This window comes from Balaenoptera physalus (assembly GCF_965194825.1).
Source record: "Balaenoptera physalus genome assembly, chromosome: 15".
Classification (NCBI taxonomy): Eukaryota; Metazoa; Chordata; class Mammalia; order Artiodactyla; family Balaenopteridae; genus Balaenoptera; species Balaenoptera physalus.
In genome coordinates this window covers 34,904,229-34,922,359 of record NC_138894.1, presented here as the reverse complement: position 1 = coordinate 34,922,359, position 18,131 = coordinate 34,904,229, and the positions used below count along the sequence as shown (strand labels likewise).

The 18,131-nt window shown below is 38.0% G+C and overlaps 1 protein-coding gene across 1 annotated transcript in view; it reads left to right on the top strand.

Moving 5' to 3' along the window:
• The window catches only part of ALMS1 (ALMS1 centrosome and basal body associated protein), a gene marked incomplete at its 5' end in the record, with an annotated part of 114,350 nt that overhangs the window by 60,348 nt on the left and 35,871 nt on the right, over nucleotides 1–18,131 (top strand). The gene's annotated exons all lie outside the window — the stretch shown is intronic.

Below are 18,131 nucleotides of genomic sequence, written 5' to 3'. Positions count from 1 at the left end.
AAGGGCATATGGGCATGTGGGGGCTCCTGCCAGATGCTACATACAGTATTGCAAAGTGTTGCGTGGGAGCTGTTCAGCACCGTAGAGAGTAGCTGGGTAAGCTACAGGGATGCATGGGATGCCTCTGTTGGACAAATGGGGACAGAGTCAAGAAATTAGCCAGGTAGGCCACTAACTCAGGAAGAAGCCTTTGTTGAGTTTGATAATATGTTCAGCAATTACAGCAGCCCAAAAAATGAGCACTGGTTTCTGCCCATTGCATAAAAATATTAAGACTGTGGGAGGGTTTGAATGAGAAGATTGTGGAGCCCTGAGTGCTGACAGTGGGAAGGGACCCCCTCGGGGTGGTGTAGGGAGATGACTCTGGCTGCAGTTGTGGAGGGTGTATGTGTGTGGGGGGTTGGGGAGGTCCTCTGGTGGTTGTAGCATCTGTAGCCAGGGAGGGGTCCTCCCAACAGAATTTAAATTCACTAACCCTCAGTAGGTCACATAATGTGGAACAATCTAGTGTGTGTAGTGAGGGCAGGCAATTAAATGAAGCGTTTAATCAGACCTCTGTAAGGTTATGAGACTCAACACGTACCTTGGCCTACCAAAATTTAAAGGTGCAGTGGAGAGCAGCCTGGCAGTCATAGTGCCACTGGACACTTGAGCAGCAAGCATAATAATAATAAGCAAGGGGACCTTGGGGTAAATAATATTTAACTCTACAAAATGCCACTGAAGTGGGTCATCAGCAGGGAATTTAGATAAGCATTCCATTCAGCAACCAAGTCCTGGGGAATGCTTGCCATCATCAGCTGCCATGTCTTCCTGGGTGTCACCTCTTCTATAGTGGAAGGTTGCGGAGGTGGCATTCGTGATGAAGTTGTGTCCCGTGCTATCATGGGCTGGGGCATTGTCATCAGCACTGTTGTTGCAGGTGAAGGGAGCCATTCTAGAGTGGGTGGCTCTCCAGCCACCCAGGAGGGGAACTGAGGGGCCACGGGGTCTAATAGCGTTGCATGGATTTGGGATGCTCTGATTAAGGTTTGCTTGCACCATTGGGAGTGTCTGTTAGTATCTCAAATTCTCAGTAAACTTTAAGGGTCTTTGGGTGTGCCCCTCGCAAGTGATTAAGCAGTGCCATTCTCATAGGCATAGGAAATCTCCATCATAAATAGTAAAGATTAGAGGCCCAAGAATATTTAGTTATATGTTCATGACAATTTAATGTTTAGTCTTGTATTACCAGAGATGGGTCTGAACTGCATAATCTTATCAGCCAATTAGGGTTGAAATTTAGGGCAGTGTAATGGCTGGTGGCAATAAAGCATTTGTGCCCTTGGTCCCATTTAAGATAGAGGGCTTGAATTGTCCAGCTAGTATCTATACCTGGTGACATTTTGGGCCCAGCCCCTCTAGGGCTGACTTCCAACATACACCATCCCCCCATCCTGGGGTTCAGTTGTGGGTGAGTGCTGTGGTCTTCCAGTAACTTTCTGGTGTTGCCTCTTTGGGGTCATGGAGAAAGCCCCATGACCCAGATGGCACAGAGTAGGGATAACAGTAGCAGGCATCTACATTTTATAGTTTTGTGCCTGCCTGCTGTGTGCCCCATGTGATGATTTGTTATTGGGCTCTCGTAGGTCAATATCTCATTGGCAGCCTCCTCCACAGTGAGGTAGGGCCAGGTGCTGTGATTGTATCACTATGATGTCATCTTCTAATGTTGCTGGTGTCAACCTGAGTGCCTTTTCCCCCCTTTTGAAGTTCCACCCACACCATTCTTTCACTGGGTCCAAGGTTAATTATTTCTACTTTCTGTGGGGAGGTATAGTTAGGAGAAAGGAGCCATCCACTAAAGGCACTCACTGTACATTGGAATTTCAGCAGAATTTGCATATCAAGTGGATAAGTGTGGTCCAGCAGTAATCTAGTGGGTCTGTGTTCCTCTAATGGGCCAGGACTATCTCTGACCAGGGTGGGTCATAGCTAACCACCCATCCCCAATCAGGTTGCAGGTGAGTATTGGAAGGCAAGATGATTGACATTTTAAAATCTGTAAGGGGACTCAAAAATGTTGGGGAAAATGTAAATTATATTGTCCTGTGAGATGAAAGCATCAGATTTCCCCATGATAACAATCTGTCTTCCTTTGTGATTTGTAAAATTTTTTTGTAGGGATATGCTTAGACTGTTTTCTTTGTTTCTCTTCTTTATCTTTTGTGGTATTTTCTTTGTGGCTATCATGAGACTACATAAAACATGTTATGGGTATAGCATAGACAACAAAAGCAATAATGGACAGCTGGGACTATATCAAATTGAAAAGCTTTTGCACAGCAAAGAAACAATCAATAGACTGAATAGGCAAACTATGAAATGGGAGAAAATATTTGCAAACCATGTATCTGATAAAGAGGTTAATACCCAAAATACACAGGGAACTCCTATACCACAATAGGCAAAAAAAAAAAACCCAACCTGATTAAAAAATGGGCAAAGGACTTGAATGGACATTTCTCCAAAGATATCCAGCTCTCCAGCAAGTACATGAAAATATGCTCAACATCGCTAATCAAAAGGGAAATGCAAATGAAAACCACAAGGAGATATCACCTCAGATGCATCAAGATGGGTACTATCAAAAAGCCAAAAGAGGGCTTCCCTGGAGGCACAGTGGTTAAGAATCTGCCTGCCAATGCAGGGAACATGGGTTCGAGCCCTGGTCCGGGAAGATCCCACATGCCGTGGAGCAACTAAGCCCGTGTGCCACAACTACTGAGCCTGCACTCTAGAGCCTGTGAGCCACAACTACTGAGCCCACGTTCCACAACTACTGAAGCCTGCGTGCCTAGAGCCCATGCTCCGCAACAAGAGAAGCCACCGCAATGAGAAGCCCGTGCATCTCAATGAAGAGTACCCCCCCTCACCACAACTAGAGAAAGCCCGTGCACAGCAACCAAGACTCGGCACAGACAAAAATAAATAAATAAAATAAATTTATTTAAAAAAAAAAAAAGATAACAAGGGTTGGAGAGGATGTGGAGAAGTTGAAACCCTTGTACATTGTTGGAAGAAATGTAAAATTGTGCAGCCACTATAGAAAACAGTATGGAGGTTTTTCAAAAAGTTAAAAATAGAATTACTATATCATATAATAATCCTACTTCTGGGTAGATATCTAAAAGAATTGAAATCAGGATCTCGAAGAGATATCTGCACTCCCTTGTTCTTTGCAACATTATTCACAGTAGTCAAGATTTCGCAATAGTCAAGATATGGAAATAACCTATATGTTTATTGATGGATGCGTAGATGAAGAAAATGTGGTAAATATGTATAATGGAATATTAGTCAGCCTTTAAAAAGAAGAAAATCCTGCCATATGCAACAACATGGATTAATATGGAGGATGTTATGCTAAGTGAAGTAAGCCAGTTACAGAAGGACAACTGCATGATTCTACTTATATGGGGTTTCTAAAATAGCCAAATTCATAAAAACAGAGTAGAATGGTGATTGCCAGGGCTGTGATGAGTAGGAAGTAGGAAATTAGTGTACAGTTTCAGTTATGTAAGATAAATAAATCCTGGAGAGAGACCTATTCCCCAACGTGATGCACTTAAAAAAGTAGACCCTTTGTCAACAGGACAGATCTCATATTAAGTGTTCTTAACACAATATACATATTAAAAAAAGAATGTAATGTGTCAAATAGATGAAAAATGTTTAAATAAATATTAGTATTTGGTATTCAGTATCATATTTTTTAAAATAATGTATCATGAACAGGTAGAGCATAAGCCAGCAAAGCAGATAGTTCAGTCTTACGTAATTTATAAACATACATTTTACATGAGCAGGGAAACTGTAGTTATTTCAGTAGGTTCCAAAAAGGTATTTGGGAATAAAAATAAAAAGTAAAAATCTGTTCCCAATTAAAAACACTTCTGTAAGTTAGAGTAGAGCAATAATGCCTCAGTATAATAAAGAATATGTATTGAAATTAGCAATCAGTATAGTCAAAAGTCATATACTTTTTTTATACATATAAAACATTTGTGAGTGATGTTACCATAAATGGTCAAGTAGGGAACTCCAGGGCTCCATTTCTGCACAAAAAGAACTAATAAGCTGTCAAAATCTGTCAGAACCAACTTTTGTAGATCTCTGGAATCTGGTCAGAACTTAAAAAAAAAAAAAATAGGGAATGATTACTAAAGTAAAGAGCTGTTGTACTATAGTAGGAGAGCATTGGCTGAGGTATCTTAAACCGTAGCTTCAGTGATGACAGACCACACTCCTAACGCAGGTTAATAGTTAGAGAGGGCACAATACAAACCTTATTCTTAAAAAATTGTTATTGAGTGTTTCAACCTGTCTGACAGCTCCCTGAAGGACTAGTGCAGGAACTTCCCTTTGCTTTACTCAACTAAAAGCTTTCCCAAGGCTGAGGCAGCTTCCCTGCCAGTGTTTGACAAAAGCATTTAATGGCCAAAGCATCGGCTGCAGCAGCCTGGGTCTAGGGATAACAGTCAGGATAAACAATAGGCACACTGAAAAGCTTGGGAAGGAAGCAGCTGAGAAAGGAGATACATGGGGAATAGGACTTTTTAAAGGTCCTGCTTATACTGGGGAATTGAGGAGGCCATGTGCATGCCCAGAGCTCGACTTATTCTCAGCAAAGGCCTAAGAAGACCTTAAGCTTTCACCTCTGGCCGACCTTTCAGGCTTTGCATTGCACAAGCTGTAAGTGAAGGTTGAAGGACCTGGCTAAACTAAGTGTTGGAATGCTTCAACATAGAGAAAATCAGAACAGATTGGGAGAGGTTGTTTTCTGTTTTCTTTTTCTTTTTTGGCTGCAGGTGTTTAAGGAAACTGTCAAAATAAGAGCTGACAGTTAAGCTAAGAGAACACAGACTTCAGTGCCACGCACAGCAAAGAATACAAACTTTTTACAAAAGTAGTTTAGAAAAGTATCAAAGAGCCAAACAATAACCCACAACAAGCAGCAACACCAAACTCCAGGTAGGGGGCAGAATCTGGTATCCAGAGTTGCCAGACTATATTTGACATGTCCAGTTTTCAACAAAGTATGAAACACTTAAAGAAACAAGATATGGCTCTTGTCAGGAGGAGAAATACAGTTTACAGTAACACTACACAGGGATTAAGTCACATATAACTTATATTCGGTTCTCCATTTCTGTGATATTTTTTCCCCGTTATGTGGATTCAACCAACCACAAACCACGATGTACCGTAGTATTTACTATTGCAAAATATCCACATACAAGTGGACCCTCACAGTTCAAATCCAAGTTGTTCAGAGGTCAATTGTAATTAATAAACTGTCTGTGAGGAAGCCCAGGAATAATAATAAAAAGATTTTAGATCAGCTGTCTTAAATGTTCTCAAAGAGCTAAAGAAAGCCATGGTCAACAATCTAAAGAAAACCAAGAAAAGGATGTCTCACCAAATAGAGATGTCAAAAAAGGGATAGCAATTAGAAAAAAGATCCAAATTCAAATTCTGGAGCTGAAAGTACGATAACTGAAATGAAAAGTCCAACTAGAAGGACACATTTGAGCAGGTCAGACAAAGAATCAGTGAACTTGAAGATAGGTCAGTTGAGATTGTCAAGTTTGAAAGCCCAGAAGGAGAAAAGAATGAAGAAAAATTAACAGAGCCATGAGGTACCACCAGCATACCAACATGTGTATAATGGAAGTCCTAGGGTGAGAGAAAAGAGAAATGGACAGAAATAATACTTGATGAAGTAATTGTTGAAAACTTTCCAAATTTGATGGAAAACATGCATATATACATCCAAGAAGCTTAATGAACTTCAGGCAGGAAAAACTGAAAGAGTTCCACACTGAGACACATTACAGTTGGTCCTTGAACAATGCGGAGGTTAGGGACTCCGACCCCTCCTCCCCCAACCCCCGCCAGTGCAGCTGAAAATTCACATATAACTTTACAGTCATCCCTCCGTATCCATGGTTCTGTATCCTCCGATTTAACCAACTGCAGATCGTTTAGTGCTGTAGTACATATTTATTGAAAAAAAATCCATGTATGAGTGGACCTGCATAGTTCAAGACTCGTGTTGTTCAGGGGTCAAGTGAATAGTCAAATTGTTGAAAACCAAAGACAGGAAATCTTGAAAGAAACAATAGAGAAGCAACTCATCACTTACAAGGGATCTTTAATAAGATTAGCAGTCAACTTCTCTTAAGAAACCTAAGAGAACTAAAGGAAGTGGGATGATACATTTAAAGTGCTGAAGGAAAAAACTGCCAACCAAGAATTCTACGTCTGGCAAAACTATCTTTAAAAATATATGAGAGGGGCTTCCCTGGTGGCACAGTGGTTAGGAATCCGCCTGCTAATGCAGGGGACACGGGTTCGAGCCCTGGTTCAGGAAGATCCCACATGCTGCAGAGCAGCTAGGCCCATGCGCCACAACTACTGAGCCTGCGCTCTAGAGCCCGCGCACCTAGAGCCGGTGCTCCAAGACGAGAGAGGCCACCACAATGAGAGGCCTGCACATGGCAATGAAGAGTAGCCCCTGCTCACTGCAACTAAAAAGAAAGCCCACGCACAACAACAAAGACCCAACGCAGCCAAAAATAAATTAATTAAAAAATGTATTTCCAATTAAAAAAAATATATATATATGAGAATTTAAGACCAGATAAATGTTAACTTAGGAAGTTTGGCATGCAAAAAATGCTACAGGAAGTCAGTCATCCAGGTGAAATGAAAGGACACTAGACAGCAACTCAAAGCCATGTGAAGAAATAACAGTGGTACCACTTCAAACCTACTAGGATAGCTGTATTTTTTTTTTTTCGTATTAGTTGTTTTGTTTGTTCTATACTGCAGGTTCTTATTAGTCATCAATTTTATACACATCAGTGTATACATGTCAATCCCGATCGCCCAATTCAGCACACCACCATCCCCACCTCACCGCAGTTTTCCCCCCTTGGTGTCCATATGTCTGTTCTCTACATCTGTGTCTCAACTTCTGCCCTGCAAACCGGCTCATCTGTACCATTTTTCTAGGTTCCACATACATGCGTTAATATACGATATTTGTTTTTCTCTTTCTGACTTACTTCACTCTGTATGACAGTCTCTAGATCCATCCACATCTCAGCAAATGACTCAATTTCGTTCCTTTTTATGGCTGAGTAATATTCCATTGTATATATGTACCACAAGTTCTTTAACCATTCGTCTGTCGATGGGCATTTAGGTTGCTTCCATGACCTGGCTATTGTAAATAGTGCTGCAATGAACATTGGGGTGCATGTGTCTTTTTGAATTACGGTTTTCTCTGGGTGTATGCCCAGTAGTGGGATTGCTGGATCATATGGTAAATCTATTTTTAGTTTTTTAAGGAACCTCCATACTGTTCTCCATAGTGGCTGTATCAATTTACATTCCCACCAACAGTGCAAGAGGGTTCCCTTTTCTCCACACCCTCTCCAGCATTTGTTGTTTGTAGATTTTCTGATGATGCCCATTCTAACTGGTGTGAGGTGATACCTCATTGTAGTTTTGATTTGCATTTCTCTAATAATTAGTGATGTTGAGCATCTTTTCATGTGCTTCTTGGCCATCTGTATGTCTTCTTTGGAGAAATGTCTATTTAGGTCTTCTGCCCATCCATTTTGAGTTTATTTTTGTGTATGGTGTTAGGGAGTGTTCTGATTTCATTCTTTTACATGTAGCTGTCCAGTTTTCCCAGCACCACTTATTGAAGAGACTGTCTTTTCTCCATTGTATATCTTTGCCTCCTCTGTCATAGATTAGTTGACCATATGTGCGTGGGTTTATCTCTGGGCTTTCTATCTTGTTCCATTGATCTATGTTTCCGTTTTTGTGCCAGTACCATATTGTCTTGATTACTGTAGCTTTGTAGTATAGTCTGAAGTCAGGGCGTCTGATTCTTCCAGCTCCGTTTTTTTCCCTCAAGACTGCTTTGGCTATTCGGGGTCTTTTGTGTCTCCATACAAATTTTAAGATGATTTGTTCTAGTTCCGTAAAAAATGCCATTGGTAATTTGATAGGGATTGCATTGAATCTGTAGATTGCTTTGGGTAGTATAGTCATTTTCACAATATTGATTCTTCCAATCCAAGAACATGGTATATCTCTCCACCTGTTTCCACTTTAAAAATGGAAAATAAAAAGTCTTGGCAAGGATATGGAGAAATTGGAACCCTTGTACATTGCTGGTGGGGGTGTAAAATAGTGCAGTCACTGTGTTTTGCGGCTCCTCAAATAGTTAAACGTAGAGTAACAAATAATAATAGTGTGGAATAATAATAATAATGACCCAGCAATTCCACTACTAGGTGTATACCCAAAAGATTTGAAAACAGGTGTTCAAACAAAAAATTGTACATAAGTTTTCATAATAGCACTGTTCATAAAAGCCAAAAGTTGGAAATAGCTAAATGTCCATCAATTAATGAATAGATAAAGAATGTGTGGTATATCCAATACAATGGAATATTATTCAGCCATAAATAGCAATGAATTTCTGATACATGCTATAGTATAGGTGAACCTTGAAAGCATTATGCTGAGTGAAAGAATCCAGATATGAAAGGTCACATATTATTCCATTTATATGAAATATCCAGAATAGTTAAATTAACAGAAACAGAAAGCTTATTAATAGTTGGCAAATGTTTAGCAGAGAGGGGAGAAGGGGTAGCTGCATAATGGATATGGGTTTCATTTTGGGTTGATAAAACTTTTGGAACTAGATAGAGGTGATGGTTATGTACTGGATAGAGGTGGTCTAAATGCTAACAAGTTATACGCGTTAAAATGGTTAGCTTCATGTTATGTGAATTTTACCTCTATAAAACATTTGCATATAAGTTGACTAATATATTTTTATATTGTCTCTGATCTTTTGTGTATGTTGTGCTTGTTTTTACATTAAACATTCTTCCGGAAGAATGTATTTTACAGAGCTGTAAAATATCCACACGCATACAAAGTATTGTTGCTTAGACTTACTGTTGTTTTGAATATAAATAATGAAGTTCTCATCCCAGTAGGTTTAGGGTTGATTTTAAATGTATAGCAAGATTTTCAAGTTTTTCCAGAAAACATTTTAAAAGAAGACTTAGCATACTCATTGGTTCTAATGCAAGTAGAAATTGCTTTAACTGTTGTAGTTTTTGTTTTTTTTTTAAGTTTTGACTTTGAGGTCCTAAAATATAAAATTATGAACAATCTAGAAAATTAATCCTGTCAAGTAATTACGTGGTAGTTTATAGATTTTTCTAAAATTTTACACTCAAGCTTATAATAACCCTTATTTATTTTTAAAACATTTGTTTCCATAAATTTATTGATTTTCAAGGGAGTTTTTAAAATAATTTTAATTTTTTTAAAAGCTTTACTTACTTCCTTATTAATTAATTAATTAATTAATTAATTAATTTGTCTGCACCGTGTGGCTTGTGGGATCTCAGCTCCCCAAGCAGTGATTGAACCAGGGCCCTCGGCAGTGAGAGCACGGAGTCCTAACCACTGGACTGCGAGGGTATTACCTCAAGGGAGTTTTGCATGAAATAGTAATCCATGTTTCATTTCTTTGTAGAGAGTAGATTTTTACTTTTAGTGCTAGATGACTGTGTATGTGTGGCTGTGTGTGTGCGTGCACATGTGCATGTGTGTGTTTAGTTTTGTTTGTTTTATGTGACAGGGAGGAACTATTATTTCCTTTCTGGTTTGTTACATGAGGTCTGTGACCTGTGATATTAAGCTGAGCAATGAGTGAATAATCTGACAAAGCTCAAGTAGCTCTGTTAGGTGAAAATTTTAATTAAGAAATAGTCTGGAAATTCATAAAGGACATATCAGCTAAAAGTACTTTTGTAACAGCTTTATCTCACTACAATTTATATACAGTAACATTCACCCATTTAAAATATATAATTCAATCATTTTTACTTTATTTACGGAATTGGCCAATAACTAAATTTTAGAACATTTTTACCATTCTACCCCTCCACCTCCATTCCCTTAGCCCTAGACAACCAATAATCTACTTTCTCTCCTTATGGATTTGCCTATTCTGGACGCTTCATATAAATGGAATCATTTAATATGTGATCTTTTGTGACTGCCTTCTTTGTTACTTAGCATAATATTTTCAAGATTCATCCATGTTGCATAGTAGCATGAATCAGTACTTCAGTACTTTTGATTGCCAAATAATATACCATTGTATAGATATACTGTATTTTATTTATCCATTCACCAGTTGATAGACATGTTGTTCCACTTTTTGGCCATTGTGAATAGTGCTGCTGTAAACATAAGTGTACAAGTTTTTGAATGGACATGTTTTCCTATCTCTTGGCTATATATACCTAGAAGTGGAATTGCTAGGACATACGATAACTCTATGTTTAACATCTTAAGGAACTGCCAAACTGTTTTTCAAAAGTAACTGTACCATTTTACATTCCCACCAACAGTTATGAGGGTTCTAGTTTCTCATACTAGAAAACCTTTTCAATGTCACTATTTTCTACCTTTTTGATTATAGTTATTCTGATGGGTTTGAAGTAGTGTCTCATCTTGTTTTTAATTTATTTTCCTAATGATTAATGATACTGAATGTCTTTTCATGTGGTTATTTGTCATTTATCTTCTTTGCAGAAACATCTCTATTCAGAGCTTTTGCCCATTTTAAAATTTAATTGTCTTTTTACTGTTGAATTGTAAGACTTCTTTGTATATTCTGAATATTAGATTCTTATCAGATATATTACTTGTACGTATTTTCTCTGATTCTTTATACTGTCATTTCACTTTCTTGATGGTGACCTTTGAAGCACAAGTTTTTAATTTTTTTAATAAATTTATTTATTTATTTATCTTTGGCTGTGTTGGGTCTTCATTGCTGCACGCGGGCTTTCTCTAGTTGCGGCAAACGGGGGCTACTCTTCTTTGCAGGGTGCGGGCTTCTCATTGCGATGGCTTCTCTTGTTGTGGAGCATAGTCTCTAGGTGCGCAGGCTTCAGTAGTTGTGGTACGCAGGCTCAGTAGTTGTGGCTCACGGGCTTTAGAGCTCAGGCTCAGTAGTTGTGGCGCACGAGCTTAGTTGCTCCACGGCATGTGGAATCTTCCAGGACCAGGGCTCGAACCTGTGTCCCCTACATTGGCAGGCGGATTCTTAACCACTGCGCCACCAGGGAAGTCCCACAAGTTTTTTATTTTGACAAAGTCCAAATTATACTTCTCTTTTATTGCTTGTGCTTTTGGTGTCATATTAAGAAATCATGGCATAACCCAGAGTCACAAAAATTTATCATTATCTTCAAAGAGATTTAGTTTTAGTTCTTATATCTAGGTCTGTGATCCCCTTTGAGGCAATTTTAAATTATTTTTATTTTTGTTTTTAAAAATTGTGCTAAAGTAATACATAACAAAATTTATCATCTTAACCATTTTTAGCTCTGCAGTTGAATGGTGTTAACTGTATTAACATTGTTGTCATCCAATCTTCAGGACTCTTTTTCTTATAAAACTGAAACTCTATATCCATTAAACCACAATCTCCTATCCCCCCCTCTTCTCCAGCCTCTAGCAACCACCATTGTAATTTGTCTCTGAATTTGACTCCTTTAGGTAGCTCCATAAAAGTGGGATCATACAGTATTTTTCTTTTTGTGACTGACTTATTTTGCTTAAATTGTGTCCTCAAAGTTCATCCATGTTGTAGCATGTGTTAGAGTTTCCTTTTTAAGGCTGAATAATATTCCATCATATGTATGTACCACATTTGTTTATCTGTTCATCCATCAGTGCCACTTGAGTTGCTTCCACCTTTTGGCTATTGTGAATAGTGCTGCTGTGAATATGAGCATATAAATATATCTCCTTGAGACCCTGCTTTTAAATTCTTTTGGTATAGACCCAGAAGTGGAATTGCTAGATCATGTGGTCATTCTATTTTTATGTTTTTGTGGAACTGCCATACAGTTTTTGATAGCAGCCATACCATTTTACATTACCATCAATAAATAGTGCATAAGGATTTAAATTTTTTCACATTCTCACCAACACTTAATATTTTCTGTGTGTGTGTTTTTTTTTTTATAATGGCTATGCCAGGTATGAAGTGACAACTTATTGTGCTTTTGATTTGCATTTTGCTGATGATTATTGATTTGAACATCTCTTCATGGACTTGTTGACCAGGTGTATATCTTCTTTGGAGAAATGTCTATTCAAGACCTCTACCCATTTTTGAATTGGGTTGTTTTTTTGTTTGAGTTGTAAGAATTCTTTACATATTCTAGATATTAACCCTTTATCAGATATATGATTTGCACATACTTTCCCCCATTCTGTAGGTTGCCTTTTAGCTCTCGTGGTTGTGTATTTTGATATAGAGTTTTAAGTTTTGATGTCTAATTTATATATTTTTACTTTTTTTAATTTATTTTTTTATTTTCCAGTTTTTATTTTTCCTATTGAAGTGAATCAAAAGAGTTAATCTGAGTTCCTGTGAAACCCTTTACCATTGAATGCTGTGATCAATTTAAGCTCAAATTTGTAAATTTCCTTGTTAAAACTAAAATAATTATATATGAAAGATCCAAATATTACCTCTCTTTATTTCAATCTAGAGATCTTCAATATTTCAAATTTACTGAAAAATAACCAAACCAGTGCTTATGTAATTAGGATTTCTCTCTTTAAAAAAACAACAAAAGTGGGCTTCCCTGGTGGCACAGTGGTTGAGAATCTGCCTTCCAATGCCGTGGACACGGGTTCGAGCCCTGGTCTGGGAAGATCCCACATGCCGCAGAGCGGCTAGGCCCGTGAGCCACAATTGCTGAGCCTGCGCGTCTGGAGCCTGTGCTCCGCAACAAGAGAGGCCACGATAGTGAGAGGCCCGCGCACCGCGATGAAGAGTGGCCCCCACTTGCCGCAACTAGAGAAAGCCCTCGCACAGAAACAAAGACCCAACACAGCCATAAATAAATAAATAAATAAAATTAAAAAAAAAACAAAAACAATGAAGTATTAACATTAGTTTTCTTTGAGGAGAAGGGTCTTTCACTGATTACATGCACCTGTATGTTTTTTTTTAATTAATTTTTATTGGAGTATAGCTGCTTTACAATGTTGTGTTAGTTTCTTGTTGTACGGCAAAGTGAATCAGCTATACGTATACATGTATCCACTCATTTTTAGATTTCCGTCCCATTTAGGTGACCACAGAGCATTGAGTAGAGTTCCCTGTGCTATACAGTAGGTTCTCATTAGTTATCAATTTTATACATAGTAGTGTTTTTATGTCAGTCCCAATCTCCCAGTTCATCCCACCTCCCCCTTCCCTCCTTGGTAGCCATACGTTTGTTGTCTACATCTGTGACTCTATTTCTGCTTTGCAAATAAGTATTTTGAGTTTATTTTTGTGTATGGTGTTAGGGAGTGTTCTGATTCAATGCAATCCCTCTCAAATTACCAGGGACATTTTTCACAGAATTAGAACAAAAATTTTTACACTTTTTATGGAAACACAAAAGACCCCAAATAGCGGAAGCAATCTTGAGAAAGAAGAACAGAGCTAGAGGAATTAGGCTCCCTGACTTCAGACTATACAACAGAGCTACAGTAATCAAAACAGTATGGTACTGGCACAAAAACAGAAATATAGGTCAGTGGAATTATTGATTTTCTAGAAAGTCCAGAAATAAACCCATGCAGCTATGGCCACCTAATCTATGGCAAAGGAGGCAAACATATACAATGGAGAAAAGGCAGTCTCTTCAATAAGTCGTGCTGGGAAAACTGGACAACTACATGTGTATATTTTTATTTTTGTTGCCTGTCCCCTTAGAGGCATTTATTAATGTATGGAGTGCAAATTCTTTCTTTTACACATGGTTGTTTAGTTGTCCCAGCAATGTTTGCTGAAAAGACTATTCTTTCCCTATGAATTTTCTTGGCCTTTTTGTCAATTCATCATAAATGTTAGTGTTTCTTTCTGGACTGTCAGTTCTATTCTCTTGATCTATATATCTGTTCCTGTGCCAGTACCACCCTGTTTTGATTACTGTAGCTGTGTGATAAGTTTTGAAATCAGAACTTGAATCCTCCAGCTTTGTTCATCATTTTCCAGATGGGTTTGGCTACAGTGGGTCCCTTGAATTTCTGTATGAACTTTGGGATCTGCTTGTCAATTTTTGCAAAGAAAAAAAGCCAGTTGGCATTTTGTTAGGAATTGCCTTGAATCTGTAGATCAATACGGGAATATTGCCGTCTTAACAATATTAAGTCTTCCAGTCCATTGGGCCAGTTTTCCATTTATTCTGATCTTCTATAATTTCTTTCAATAATGTTTTGTGGTGTACTAGTTTTATTTATTTATTTTGATTAATATATTCTTAAGTATTTTATTCTTTTTTATGCTATTGTGAATGGAATTGTTCTATTTCATTTTTGGATTGTTCACTGTGTATGGAAATGCAGTTGATTTTTGTCTGTTGAGCTCACATCCTAAACTTTAATGAACTTGGTTATTAGTCCTAGTTGGTTCTTGTATGATTTCCTTGCTATTTTCTGTGTAGAAGATCATGTCATCTGCAAATAGAGATACTTCTTCCTCTCCTTTCTGGATTTCTTTAAATTGCTTTCTAGATTGCCCTGGCTAGAACCTCCAGATGATAAGAGGAAGTATGGACATACTTGTGTTGGTCTTATCCTAAGGAAAAAGCATCTGATCTTTCACTATTTAGTATAATGTTAGCTGTGCATCTTTTGTAAATGCCATTCATCTGTTTGAGGAAGTCCCTTTCATTTATAGTTTACTGAGTGAGTTTATCATTAAAGAGTGTTGGATTTTGTTGAGCTAAATGGTAGCTTTTAACATGTGATACATTGTTGGGATATAACATAAGTTTTTATGGCATATCTGGAAAAGGTTATATGAAAATACTAAAATTTATTTGCCAAATACCAAAGCTATAAGAATTTTTTAAATGGAAAAGTTATTTGAAAGCTGTTTATAATTATTATAAAGCTTGAAAGAGGTGATGGAAGGCTGTAGGGTTTGGAGTGTTCCAAAAAATTGTAAGATACGGATTATTGGAAAGGAGGAAGAAACATCTTTTGGGGTGAATATAAATCTAATCATGCCCTGTTTTAAGAGGCTGGACTAAGTTTATGATTCTTAGTCATTGGAGTATTTATTTCCAATTGGAATATTTATTTCCCAGTGATATGTCAGGCAGTGTCAGGGTAATAAGAAGCCATGGAATAAATATCACATTTTTAAAGTGTTTTTTGTCCAGTGGTGTTTAATTAGTTTGTTGGCTTTTTAAAAATTTAAACATTTTACTTTGAAGTAATTGTAGATTCTCATAAAGTAGTAAGAAATAATATAGAAAGATTGCTTTTCCCCTTTACCTAGTTTCCTACAATGATGACATCCTGCAAATCTGTAACAATATATCACACCAGGATAATGACATTGATACGGTCAGGCTACTTAATGTTTACACCACTGCAAGGGTCCCTTATGTTGCCTTGTAATAGCTACATCCACTTCTCTCTTATTCCCATTCCTTTTTTAACCCCTGGCAACCATTAATCTAGTTTCTATTTCTATAATTTTGTCATTTTAAGACTCGTATAAGTGAAATCATACAGTGTGCAGTCATTTAGTATTGGCTTTTTTTTCACTCAGCATAATTCTCTGCAGAATATTCAATATCAACAGTATGTTCATTTTTACTGATGTGTAGTATTCCATGGTATGGATGTACTACAATTTGTTTAAATATGTACCTGTTGAATGACAACTTGGTAGTTTTCTAGTTGTTCGCTATTACAAATAAAGCTGCTATAAACATTCCTCTGCAGGTTTTTGATGAACATAGGTCTTTATTACTATTGCTGGGTCATATGGTAATTGTATGTTTTAAATTTTTGAGAAACTTCCACACCATTTGTACCATTTGACGTTTGTACCGTTTTACATTCCCACCGGTAATGTGTGAGTGATCTCATTACTCCACAGCCACACCAGCATTTGATGTTGTCATTATTTTTTTTTAATTTATTCTATTTTTATTATTTATGTTTTGGCTGCGTTGGGTCTTCGTTGCTGCACGGGCTTTCTCTAGTTGCAGCAAGCAGGGGCTACTCTTCGTTGTGGTGCGTGGGCTTCTCATTGTGGTGGCTTCTCGTTGCAGAGCGTGGGCTCTAGGCTCATGGGCTCTGGAGCACAGGCTCAGTAGTTGTGGTGCACGGGCTTAGTTGCTCCACGGCATGTGGGATCTTCCCAGACCAGGGCTGGAACCTGTGTCCCCTGCCTTGGCAGGCGGATTCTTAATCACTGCGCCACCAGGGAAGTCCTGTCATTATTTTTTATTTTAGCCATTCTCTGATAGGTGTGTTGTGATATTTCATTGTGGTTTTAATTTCCATTTCCTTAATGATTAATGGTGTTGAACATCTTTGCATGCCCTTATTTCCCATCTCTGTCCTGTTCAGTGAAATGTATATGTTTTTGCCCCTTTTGGGGGACTGGATTGTTTAAAATTTTTTTTTTTTTTTACTCCTCAATTTTGAGAGTTCTTTGTAAGTTTTTTATTGGATATGAGATTTGCAAATCTCTTCTTCCAGTCTGCAGCTGGGAGAGAGAGAGGCACCTCATTACTGCTAAGTGGGAATGAAAGCTGTCTCCCCATGTCGTCTCTACTGACATCACAGGGAGGGGTAGCTCATTACTAGCCATCAGGGGTGAAAATAGTTCTGGGATCTTGCTTGACCATCTCTAATTCCACATTGGCCTGGATGTTGGGGTTCCTTATTAGAGTTTTGAAAGGATAGATCTCAAGCTCCTCACTTGGCTTTTGCTGGTGTGAGTGTGGGTGAGGCCACAGTGTTTTTCTGTGATGTTTGGCTGGAAGAGAGCGGTTATTGTCTAAAAGTTTTGTGTCTTGCTAAACTTTACCTTTGCTTGTTTTATAGCTCATGAGAGCAGGTTTTTGTTAGAGCTTTTGTGCTCTTTGTGCTCTTCTGTGCTCTTTGTTCATGGGTTGCTGTCTTCACCTCCAAGTCTGGGATATTTGAAGTAAAAAGAAAACCCAGGGATCTCACTACCTTGTTACTCCTCAGGTCCCAAGGTCCCTAGCCAGTCTGCCTTTTTCTCTACACCTTTCAGATTCTTTTTAAGTTTGTTGTATATATAATATCCAGGATTTTTAGTTGTGCTTAGCAGGAGGAATAGGGAAAAGTACATCTCCTCCATTATGTGAGAAATGGCACCATAATTTAAAATATTTTTATATGAAATCAAATGTGGCACTAAAATTAAATAGAATGCCAGGTTATAACTTTATAGGTAAAACACAGAAATCTCAAAGAAATGTTATATTTATCGTTAGGCACTGATCCTATACCCCAGAAAGAGGTACTAGTTCTTTTTCCTATTGTTAATGGTAAATATTAGGTTGTAGGCCAAGCTTCTGTAACAAAGAGACTCAAATACAATGGCTCAAATAAGGTAGAACTGTATTTTTCTCTCATATCCAGGGTAGGAAAGAAAGCTCTGCTTCTTGAGGTCTTCTGAGGAACCAAACTGGGTGGGCAGCTGAGCCATCCTTACATTTGGCTTCCCACGGTTGTTCTAGACATCACCATTTTCAGTTGGCAAAGGTAATGGTGATGGTAATGATGGTTGTGGTAGGGAAACATAGAGGTCAGGAACTTGATTTTTTTAAGGACAGGAACCAGAAGTTGTACTTACTGCTTTTGCTCACATCCCATTGGCCTACACCTAGTCACATGGTCACATCTGGCTGCAGAAGAAACTGGAAATGCCTCTGCTGGTAGTCATGTGACCAGCAGAAGTTGGGGTAAGGGACCTCTGTTACTAGAACAAAAAAGGTGAGTAGTAGTCTTTGCTTTTGTTGCTTCAGTGAAAATTTTTAGAAGAAATTAACTGTGTGGTCTTACTTATCATGAGCCATTTTATTCTATAGTTAGCTGTCTTTTTCTTGTTGTGTTCTTACCTGTTTCATTATAAAAGATCAACATTACCTTCATGGTCAGATCTTAGCCTAGATAGGAATCTAATT